The sequence below is a fragment of the Xenopus tropicalis genome, chromosome 8 (assembly GCF_000004195.4).
Source record: "Xenopus tropicalis strain Nigerian chromosome 8, UCB_Xtro_10.0, whole genome shotgun sequence".
Taxonomy (NCBI): Eukaryota; Metazoa; Chordata; class Amphibia; order Anura; family Pipidae; genus Xenopus; species Xenopus tropicalis.
In genome coordinates, this window is record NC_030684.2 from 93,857,034 (window position 1) to 93,869,935 (window position 12,902).

General features: G+C 36.8%; 1 protein-coding gene across 2 annotated transcripts in view; it reads left to right on the forward strand.

Moving 5' to 3' along the window:
• Positions 1 to 12,902, forward strand: part of mdga2 (MAM domain containing glycosylphosphatidylinositol anchor 2) — a 380,573-nt gene that overhangs the window by 137,859 nt on the left and 229,812 nt on the right. The window lies entirely within an intron of this gene.

Below are 12,902 nucleotides of genomic sequence, written 5' to 3' on the forward strand. Positions count from 1 at the left end.
AATACTACAGTAATAGGTTATTTTATACAAATAAATGTAAATCAAAGTCCCTATTTAACCCATATGGAGCTAGAGAGTTTAAACGATGAAGGGGTGGAGACCGGGTCAAAATCCTCAAGAAAACTGAGGTAGAATGGATTCATCGTTTAAACTCTCTAGCTCCATATGGGTTAAATAGGGACTTTGATTTACATTTATTTGTATAAAATAACCTATTACTGTAGTATTATTATTTGTTATTTTTTATTTTTTATTTTCTATTTATCCTATCTCTGGTTTCATTTAGATGATCAATGTTTATGCTGAATAATCTAGACTGCTGGGACTTTATGTTCCGTTTTTGATATGATCACATTGTGCTGAGTACTGTTTCAATATTATGAATGCATAGGTGCCTTTACATAATAGACCAATAGCTCCTTATTAATATATACTGGATTGACGTGCCGGCTTCTGTGGATGCTGATTACGCTGACAGTGTGATCCGTTTCCACGGTGACCCGCTACGTCACTTCCGGTTTTCGGCTATACAAGGAAGTAACAAGCTATGTGGATTGCTGACTGTACTTAACCACGAGATGCGCTTGAGAAAGGGGGAGGAATGCCCCCGAAACGTCGCGCGGATGTGGCCTGATGGACTGATAAGTATAGTTGTTATACTGCTTTGAACGATCATGGTATTCGTTTTTTTAAGAAAATGCTTGAATAAAAGCTAAGTTTTACAAGTTTGGTGTGCGGCTCAGTTGGAAGAAATATTATTGTGCAGGTGGACTCCCTGCAATTTGAGCCTATCTAACGCACCCACAGTACTACATTATACTATATTAAGGTCTGAGTGCATCGTATGTTGGTTTTTGTATTTTTTGAGTCACGGTTGCACCGACCATTACAATGGAGTTTAATGAAAACTTGCAAGGCATCTTCTCATATAGTGAAACAGACTTAGCAAGGATCTCTGGTATGTTTGAGGGATCGCGGGATTTTTTAGCTACACCCTCTGCAGTTGCTTGTCGGCGTAAATGTGAAACGCTTAGCAGGAAACAAGTGGAATTAGAGCTACATGGTATTACCCTCACGGAATATTTGCGATTACACCGCATACCAAGGGGATTACGGGTGAATTTACAGCCAACCCTATTTATTAACAACGAGGATTTTAAAACCAAGTTTATGGGTATTATTAACAAATGTTCCCGTGATGTCATGGCTCTAAATATTGAATTTATCAAACAGGAACTTAAGGACATTGAAACCCAGTTGGATGATCTACAAAATACGATGACATCGGTTATGCAACCTGATGATCTTGCTCAGTTTCAACAAAAGATGGTGAAAAATATTGAACTGTTTAAAAATGACATCTCTTCACGTAAAAAGCAAAAATTTGACAGAGACACATTGGATTATGAGCGGGGTATGGTATACAATTGGACAAACTTTACCCGTGGACGTGAATGGAATAGACGTAGTCCCTACAGAACACGTGACACTTCAGGATACAGCAATGGAGACAGGATGGAAAAACGTGATATGTCTGCTCCATCTTTTTTAGTGTCCGGAGAAAGCGGATTAGGCGAGGAGGCAGGAAATGCTCCAGAAGAAATCGGGAAATCACGGCGAAAGGATCGGAGACAACAACCGCAACGGAAAGTTCGCAACAGATAGTATTTAATCTGTCTTCAGTTGAACTAACGCCAGTACAAATACAGGTGTTAGAACGGGGTTTAAACTTTTGTCCTACATCACAGTTTGACTCTTTTCAGTTACAGGTGGACTTGTATCGTTTTTTTCGGGCATTAAGACTTAAAGTACATTTTACTCATAATACTCATAATACGATATATAATGAAGCTGAAAACATTGAATGTGGTTTTGACATTAGCAAGGTTGGCTTAAGATCACGAAGCCATTTTGTCCCCCCCACAACATATCCAGCAGTAGAAATGTTTATTCAAAAAGTTCGGTCAGAGGTTGAGTCTGATATTGAACATAGTGCCCATAAAGGCCCATACAATATGTCTAAGGCTGAAATCGAGACAATAACCGAACTTAAATCGATGTCCAATATAACTATCAAACCTTCAGATAAAGGAGGGGCGATAGTTGTTATGGACACAAATAAATACATTGCTGAGATTGAACGTCAATTAGGGGACCTTGGAGTCTACATCCCATTGAGAGGTGATCCAACGGAATCCTTTAAACGGGAGTTGGATCACTTATTAAAGGATGCTGTACTATCCAATGTTATTACTATGTCAACGTCACAATATATGTGGATAGACTTTCCCATTATACCTGTAATTTATGTACTTCCTAAAATACATAAGGACCCCATTAATCCACCAGGCAGACCTATAGTGGCGGGGGTGGGTTCACTTACCAGCAATATAGCTGAGGTCCTTGACAAGGTACTTAGTCCTTTAGTTCAGAAGACACGGTCATATATACGGGATACACATGATTTTTTACAAAAATTATCTAATATAAATGATTTGGCTGATGACATATGGCTGGCAACGTTTGATGTTGCCAGTCTATATACATCTATACCTCACGTTGAAGGGATTATGGCAGTAAAGATGCTTTTGATAAGAAGTGGACAATACACTGAAATGGAAATTAATTTTTTTGTGGATATTCTTACCTTCATTTTGTATAAAAATTTCTTTAAATTTCGGGACAGGTTTTATCTGCAGATACGGGGGACGGCCATGGGCTCCAGGGTCGCCCCAGCCTATGCCAACTCATTCATGAGTTGGTTTGAGGAGGAGCATGTCTATCGTAATGTACTTTTCACTACGCATTGCTTTGCGTGGTGGAGGTATATCGATGACGTGTTCCTCCTATGGCGGGGTGACCTGGAGTCCCTGTCCGTCTTCCGTGATCAGATAAATAGGGCCCATCCAGATATTAAATTTACAATGACAGCAGATACCCACAAAATAGTCTTTTTGGATGTTGAGGTTAGAAAGAGTGAACAAAAATTCCTCACACGAATTTATACAAAACCTACTGATCGAAACCAGTTGTTGAGGTTTGATAGTTTTCATCCCACATCGGTTAAAAAATCTATTCCCATTAGCCAATTTTCACGGGTTTGCAGAATTGCTAATGACCCAGTTATTGTTAAAGAGGATCTGAACAAAATGGATAAGAAACTAACAAGTAGGGGTTATCCTAAACATGTTCTTCAGGAAGGTCTCTCTAAAGTGAATAGAAATAAAGGGATTAGTCAACCCAATAAAGGCAAAACCACACAACGGATGATGTTTGTTTCCCAATATCATGCGCAAAGTGGTCGGATTCAATCCATCCTTCAGAAACACTGGTATTTATTAAGGGAATCATATCCCACAATTGAAACATTCCAACAAGCCCCTATGATGTCATATCGTAGGGGCCATACAATAGGTGGCAAATTAGTAAGAGCTGAAGTCTCCCCTGTACCGAGAAAATTTACTTTTCTAGGTCCACCTAGAGAAGGTATGTACAAATGTAAAGGTTGTACCCAATGCCGTTTTGTTTTGGTGGGGCCACAATTTACTGACCATCATACAGGGAGAACATATAAAATACGGGGACATCATACATGTGACACCAATTTTGTAGTATATATGCTCGTCTGTCCATGTAATCTAATTTATATCGGAGAAACCATTCAGAAGGTTAAGGACAGGTTTTCACAACATAGATCAACAGTGAACACTGGTAACAGAATTCTCCCAGTATCCAGACATTGTTTAGAACTGGGACATACAGCTGATGATCTCAGATATCGGGTAATACAACATGTCCCTGCCCCTGGAAGGGGTGGAGACCGGGTCAAAATCCTCAAGAAAACTGAGGTAGAATGGATTCATCGTTTAAACTCTCTAGCTCCATATGGGTTAAATAGGGACTTTGATTTACATTTATTTGTATAAAATAACCTATTACTGTAGTATTATTATTTGTTATTTTTTATTTTTTATTTTCTATTTATCCTATCTCTGGTTTCATTTAGATGATCAATGTTTATGCTGAATAATCTAGACTGCTGGGACTCTATGTTCCGTTTTTGATATGATCACATTGTGCTGAGTACTGTTTCAATATTATGAATGCATAGGTGCCTTTACATAATAGACCAATAGCTCCTTATTAATATATACTGGATTGACGTGCCGGCTTCTGTGGATGCTGATTACGCTGACAGTGTGATCCGTTTCCACGGTGACCCGCTACGTCACTTCCGGTTTTCGGCTATACAAGGAAGTAACAAGCTATGTGGATTGCTGACTGTACTTAACCACGAGATGCGCTTGAGAAAGGGGGAGGAATGCCCCCGAAACGTCGCGCGGATGTGGCCTGATGGACTGATAAGTATAGTTGTTATACTGCTTTGAACGATCATGGTATTCGTTTTTTTAAGAAAATGCTTGAATAAAAGCTAAGTTTTACAAGTTTGGTGTGCGGCTCAGTTGGAAGAAATATTATTGTGCAGGTGGACTCCCTGCAATTTGAGCCTATCTAACGCACCCACAGTACTACATTATACTATATTAAGGTCTGAGTGCATCGTATGTTGGTTTTTATATATATATATATATAGCAAGACAATGAGCCGCACACGCAGGGACTTTGTTAGAAAACAAAAACATTTTTTAATGAAAACGATCCAACGTTTCGAGCACCAACTGTGCTCTTCCTCAGGGACTGTCCCTGAGGAAGAGCACAGTTGGTGCTCGAAACGTTGGATCGTTTTCATTAAAAAATTTTTTTGTTTTCTAACAAAGTCCCTGCGTGTGCGGCTCATTGTCTTGCTATATACATGGTTTTTGCAAGCACCTGGGGCATTTGATTACTATTAGGGTGTGCTCTGTTCTTTTCTGTATATATATATATATATATGGGTGCAAATAAATGAAGTGGCTAAAAGGTCTGGGATCCTATTTCCCAGTAGCAATGTGTTTGTGTGTGGTGAAAAATACCTAAAAAGTGGGTCTACATAGATCTAGTTTATAATCTATAATGTATACTTATTTTGTTAAACTGTCTGTTGGTAAATTATTAATTACCTCTGTGTAAGCAGTGGAAACATATATGATTTAATAAAAATATACAGACAAATAACACTATCTTTAAATAATAATGGATACCTGTTGGATCTGCTCTATTTTGGGGTTTTTAACTATTGAACTGAGACAACCTGATTTATTAATAAGTGATGTATTTATTTGCAAAAGAAATAAAAGGTATAAAATAAAAATGGAAAATAACTGAAATGGAGGGAGCAGGAAAGAGAGAGAAAAGGTGCAATGGAGGGGAGAGGAAAGTGCCTAACAAACTGTATACAAATGCTTTTTAAATACATGAGGAAGACCATTCAACCAAGCATAATCCTTAATACCTTTTTCCCAAGACAGCCACACCCAAAGGACAGTCCCAGCCAATTAGGTTAATGTTAGTTGTTTTTAGGATGATTCATCTCAGTCAGCTAAGAGAGGTAGATCAAGATACATTGCACTGCGGGTCAAATCCCATTGAGTCCAATGCTGCAGGTAATTTAGTAGGTTCTCCTTTCCTTGGGAGCTCTGGCCCTGCACCCACACCAATGTGTACAGTCATTTGCATCTATTTGATATGACCTGTACTGTAGCTGTAAGGGTTGTTGTGTGGTTTTATGGCAGGATGTCTATTGTCCAGACTAAAGGTCCCCATACATGGGAAGATCCGACTAGATTTTCTAACCTGCCCGATCGAGATCTGGACAATTTCAGGCCAGATATCGGTCGGACAGGCCCATCGGGAGTGCCCATACATGGGCCGATTAGCTGCCGAATCGGTCCAAGGGACTGATATCGGCAGCTACTATCGGCCCGTGTATGGGGACCTTTACACCGCAGCAGATATCATGTGATGGAAAGGAAAGATACTGTATCTGTCAACACTTTGTGCACATATGGGCTCACTACTGAATATCCAAAATGTAGTACTACAATGCCTTGGAAAGCATCACAAATGGGCCATTTTATGTGAGATTTTAGTTATCTAGGAAAAACTAGAGTAAAGACAAATCTTAAACCAAATCTTAAAATGTACAAAACCACACAGATTTTTTAGCATACCAAAAAGACAAATCTCTTGAATAGGCTAGAGAAGTTACAATATAGACATGCAAAAAAAACCAAACTAGACAACAAAAGCTTTAAAAATAGGCCAGATTATGTGAGATTTTAGTTATCTAGGAATAACTAGAGTAAAGGCATAACCAAATCTTACAATTTACAAAACCACACAGATTTTTCAGCATACCAAAAAGACAAAGGTCCAAGGTGCTTGGATCTGTGGTTGCCAAAGCACACAGCTTAATTCAGAGTGATTATGTGCTGCCATTTTTCAAAAGGTATCTCAATCGAAAAGTTTGATTTCTGTGGCAGAAGGTAAGACCTAATATCTTGGAATACATTTTAAATGACAACATTTTAACTATGGTCCATGATGGTTTTCTACATTATAGATCCTGCAATATTTAATAAAGTATCTTTATTAAGATCTTGGACCACTGAGGTTAACTTGGTGTAAGTTCCTACATTTTCCTAAACTGTTTGTTACAGTGATTCACAAAGGTGTCAAAATCAGTGGTTGGAACTCAACAACCTTCAGTTGGGCAGATTTTAGTGAATACCCACCTAAATTAAATTCTTTTTTTTTTTTTTTTTTAAATCATTCATAAATGTCCATTATCTTAGTATAGACACTTGTTCTGTGTTTGCCAATAATACATTTTTCAATACTTTCTTTCTCTGCAGAAAGTTTTAAATAGCTTGGTGTATTAGGCAGCTATCAGGCTGATTCTGATTCAAGGTTATACATTTAGAAAATTAAACTATTTATGCTGGTTTTAGACTAAATGGAATGGTAGAAAAAAAAAACAGTTGATTATCTGTTCTAATAACATTGTAAAAATCAGCAATTAAGTTTCAATGTAATTTAATCATTAAAAGTTCAAATGCAAATTAGATAAACATAGCTATGTTTTCTGCAAACAGAATGCACATTACATTTCAAAGAAACAACATTTTTGCATTTAAATGTATGATAAATCTAAATATATTTGGCACAGTTTTACCCAAACAGTATTTTGTAAGACAGTTTAATTCATGAATTTAAATCATGACCATATTGAAATTCATTCTTTTCTACCACTTTTACTTTTTATGCTTTAAAAAATCAGACAACATAAACAGAAAAGTAAGTCAATTAAAGTCAGTTTATGTTGGTATTACTATTTGCTTTGTTATAACAACAAAGATATTACCAGTATGGTAGCCCTTCCCACTCAGCATTCAGTTGCATAACAAAAACTTGTTTAGCCTAATTAGGCTGTTTTTGTACAATAGGTGTGCACATCTCTCCATTCCCTTTCTTACCAGAAAAGGCAGAAATAGCCAAATTAATTTTGTAGAGGTGCTGAGTGTTGTGTTCAGCTTTTCAGCTTCTGCAGATCATATCAAGGCTCCAGAAACAGGCAGCATATTATTAACAACTTTATGTAAGTTTATTTAACAAGGAAGATCCCTAACCACAAGGTATAACTCTATTGTACAAGAAAAAGAGAGAGAGAGCAAGCATTAGCAGAACAGGCACTGAAAATAAAACTACTGCAGGCATAGCACAGCGCCCTCTATATTACTCCCAGTGGTAAACACACAGATAAATATACTACACTGAGTCTGCTCAGCTGCACAAAATGAGCAAATGTCAAACACAAAAATCACCACAACTCAGGCACTCTCCTTTAAACACTTCTTTGTGCAAAAAAAACTTACATCATTTTATTTCTTAAATTGTAATCCAGCAATTTTAAAGGAGAACATCTCTCCATTCACACACTAGTGAGTTTTTTATAGAAAAGATATTGGTGTATAATGGCATACTCTGTGAAGCCAGATCAGATGTGCAGTAATTGTGAACATCTATAATGTTAGCACCCATTTACAGTCTCTAATACAGGCTGTATGATTACATTTTCTTAGTGAGAAAAACTGAAGATTGAGTTAGGGTAGATATTTGGTATACATGCTACTGATATTTAGACCTCACTTTCTTTTAACCTGCAGGTTTATAATGATTTTCTTTTTTTCTTCAGAATTCTAGTCAGTAGTAGTGCATTTTGATTGGAGAATGAATATGCTGATTACAGTTCTCAAAACTGAATTGTAGGAGAGATGTGCATGTTACTTGTGTTAGCCGTTCTGGGCCAGAGTATCAGGAGAAAGTTGTTAAAGACAGATTTAATTCATTGTACTTGAGTACCAGGCTGCAAAAAGGTCAGACAATTCTGGGCCAAGCTTGACAGCAAAGCAAAGGCAATTATACTGAACAAATGAGAACCACAGACAGTGAAAATTCACAGTTACTGAAACAAAGGGAAAACATTTAAAATACATTTTGCTTATAGATGCTCTCAGCAACACATTCCATTAAGACAACCAACTACTAGCAGGTACGGTAAATATGAGTGATTTATTATCAAATCATTGTCAGATGGGACATTATTTTATCAAATGTAACTTATGGGGGGTGTATGACACTTTATCAGGTTGGATGCTGAAGTGTGGTGCAGGAATTATGGAACAAATGAAAATGCAATAGCAACTGCTATAGAGTATTGTGCAAGCTATGCAAGTAGAAAAGGTGGGAAAAAGCCATAATGGTTCATTATTTAAGTGTCAGAAGTTCAGTGACCTTGACATGCGTGGCCTAGATAAGCCAAGAGGTGTTATGATAGAAACAGTCAATGACTTAAAAGGGATTAAGAGGAAGCATTTACTGGAAGAGGAAAATGACTAGAGCCAGGACACAAAATGACAGTGGAAGGACATAACATAAGGATGCAATGCTGCCTATACAATCTAGTCTAACAGCTAAAATAGCTGTATAAACAGATTTGACCCCATATGGACAAGATCCAAAGCACACATGTAGCCATGCTCTTCATACCTAACAACCCCTCACCTTATTAGGCTTAGGTGTGTAATTTAACCCTTTCACAGAAGTATGGCGAAGGTGTAATAACTGGTGATTTCACATAAGTGTGGTTTTAATGTAGCACTTGGTGGAGCTCTGCCTCAGGCACAATCAGAAGTGGTAAATAGTAAGAAGTACAAAATTAGATATTTAAAGACACCTTTGAGTTGCCTGATAGTAGGTCTTTCTGTGCCTGCTGTTAATGATTTTTTTTTTAATTTGGCTTGTTTTCCTGACTTCTTGAATGTGGCATTCTGTTATATGAGCCTGTATATTGGCAGTGAACTTTTTATTATCCTTTGTTACCACTCCATCAGACTTGCCTACTATGTCTTATTGTATTGTACAGTCATGTGCATGTCTTACCATTTCCAGAACCTACCATGCCCATTTTGCCTCCTTGGTCCCTACTTCCCAATCGTGAGTCCAGGAGACCTAACATAAGCTTACTGTTAGAATTGGAATGGGGCACCAGTGGTTCACCAGAGAATCTGATATCAAAGGCCTACAAGCTGTAGCCCTAAACCATATCTTCTTTCTGAGAAAAACATCCACTTTTTCAAAACAACCGAAGGTGCCAGTTCATTGAAGTCTATGGATAGCATTTTATACATAAAGATATCACAGCAACCAGTGTGGCAGCTTCCAGCTTCCTCTTTATGGATAGCTGTGGTTTACTGTGTGTTCTGTTTGTTGCATTGTACTCTGTTGCATTATTGCTAGTACAAGTTGTGTACGAGCACAGTGCAATGCAGGGGATATAGACAGACTACAGAGGGTAGCTATACAAGTGTTAGGATGGCACACTGATACTAGTATCGTTAATAGTGGGCGCTCACTGTAATAGAACATGTCATGGGGGAATAAGCACACAGGATGCCATAGGCACAGAGGAGCAATCAGAGTTGGCATAATCAACTAGTAGTTTCCACATAACTAGGTATAGGGGCTGTAAAGGCATCACCATTCATCACAATAAGAAAGGTGGGGCATTTCCTAAAACGCACACAATTTACATAGGTTACAATTGCAAGGTATCATGCAAGGACATAATAAAGGGTCTATCATGTGATTTTAAAATTGTAATCATTAGAATTTTTTTTAAAACATGGGCGCTTAAAACTGAAAATTGGAAGTATTAATGTCAGCCCAATGGGAGGGGTAATTGTACTCCTCTCACAGCAGTCTTTTAAATTACAGTGACAAGGGAGGGGGGCAGCTAGCTAGTGTAAAGAGTGCAAATGCATTGCTAGAAGAGTGAAATATATGAGTTACACAATTAAATTATGTCCCTTAAAACTACCAGGGAAGGCTTTTTGCAACCCCTGCTGACTTGCAGCATATAACTACCTGAGCCAGGTTTCTCGGCTTCCCTTGTGCCCAACATGGCCCTGCATGCTGGGAATTTTCTACAATGTGAGTTGTTTTAGGACTTTGGATAAGCCTGCTAAATATTATAATCTCTGCATTGGGTTCTGGAAAACAAATTGATGACAGATAATTACTAGGACATTCAGCACCAATATGGCCAAGGTCAGCTTGTAAACTGAACAGTTTTTTTTCCTAAATTCCATTAAATGGATGCCTTTAAACACATGCAAATAAAAGAAAGGTTACTTTTTGGTTACATTTAAGAAAGACTGCTAGAGGTTAAAATGTGGGTAATATGCAAACATTGTAAATCCTGAAAAACAAAAGCATCATTAACAATAAATTAGCTCAATAACAAAAAAACATAAAACATTTGTTTTGTTTTGGATCAAGTAGTGCGAAAGCGACTAACATCAATACTGCATTCATGTATATTATAGGGTCAATTGTTTTACTTACATTTTAATGTTCTGCACATAAGATTACTGGCTAGATTGACATTAATGTTACTTTTACTTGACATTTTAAAAAGGAAGCAATACTTTGTAGCCTGTTAGGGTTTCTCGTAAAATTGGTAATAGGAGAATGCCCACACCACAGACAATAAATAAAGCATTGGTTTATTTATTTGCTATTAGAGTTTCAGGAATAATCTTTCTTTTAATTGTGATGGCCCATAAAATATAAGATCTTTATTAGAAAGTGCATTATTAAATATATCCCATTCATTGCCCATTTACTAAAAAGCTACATTCATGGATTAGCTTTGAAATGCAAGCATTAAATCGCAGATACATAATCAAATGAAACTTTTTAATCTTTCAGCAAAGTGCAAGGTAAAACCAGAAAAAAAATGATCATGGTTTATTGTATTGTTATACAAGAACCGGACATTTTAAGTGGGCAAGAACTCAGTACTATATTTCTCACTTATGATTAATATGGCATCATATAAATGGGCTCCCAACATGAAGTGGGTGGGGTGCTTTGAATTAGACTTAAGGAAAAACACTTTGTAAATGACTTTATATTCTATTTCTTGTGTTTAAAGCTTTGTACTAAGAACCAGTCATACACAGGAGAAAACATATCAGCACATCTGTTGTTTTAAGACCTTTAAGATATATTTGGTAAAGTGTTTGCAATGTGCATATGGTTATTGTCTATAGAACAAAAATATACTGTATAAGTACAACATACCTGCTGATATATATACACACTTGTATAACAAACATTTCAGTTGTTCTTCTTACTCTATGGTGATAATAATTTATATATATATATATATATATATATAAAGTAGAAAAATCACCGGCACTCACGTTTAGTTAGTATAAGTTTGCCTGGGTGCAGTCTTCCAAACAGAAACACAAAGAAAGGCTGAGGGTCAGCCGAAACGTCAGTTCACTTATCCGAATAAACTACTTTGTTTGCTTCTAAGTCCTGCGTGAGCGGCTTCTTCATTATCCTTTTATATATACTGTATATATATATATATATAGATTGTAAGCTCTACGGGGCAGGGACCTCCATCCTCTTGTATCTTTGACTCTTAACTCTTTAACTCTTGCAACTGTATCTTGTATTTATTTGTGCTGATTGTAATACCTTGTATTTATCTATTTTAATACCCCTGTTTATATTAATGTATTCTACTGTACAGCACTGCGTACATAAGTAGCGCTTTATAAATAAAGTTATACATACATATAAGATCAGTTAAAACACTCACGGCTCAATATACTCAAAAAAAAAATTTTATTGCTCCACGCTCACATCGATGCGTTTCGATCCACATGGGGATCGTCGTCAGGGTGAGATATATAGAGATATATATATATAAATAGGACCAATATGTGTAAAAAAACATGCTTTGCCTTTAATTTCTCTCCAAAAGAGATGTAAGCTCCACAGAAGGAATGAGTACTGGGGTAATCTTATTGCTTGTTTTTTGCTGGTAGCCCACAATGGACGAAATGAGTGATTTTTATGATTTATGTTTTATTTGTAAATACAATACAATACAATCACTTTTGTGCTGTTAAAACCTGGTCAGATAACTGGCAAATCTGGCAAATCATCTATTGAACCATAGTGTACAGTTATGGCCCATAGTTCAGCTATAACAAATATTTAGCAAATAGCATCAACATATCTGATTTATCAGCATGTCTGATCAGAACCAGCTCAAGTTAGAGCAGATTACAAATGAAGATGTGTAGTTGCTAGACAATAGATGTGTAGTTTGCTATGTTTCTTTCAGATAAGTTGTTATTATGACAATGTGACACTATTTAGAAAATGATGTTACCAAATGTTCTAAATGTTATCCAACTAAACTGCACATGGAGCAAATCTGCCTGGACAATATGCAAAGTGTGTATATATTTAATGCAACCATTTATAGGGGGATTTAATAATGCCACCTGATGAAGGGACTTCTCTGGACACTGTGTTTTGTTCATTAAAGGATATGTTAACCCAAAATCTTTGGCACACGCCAGTGAAGTAAATAT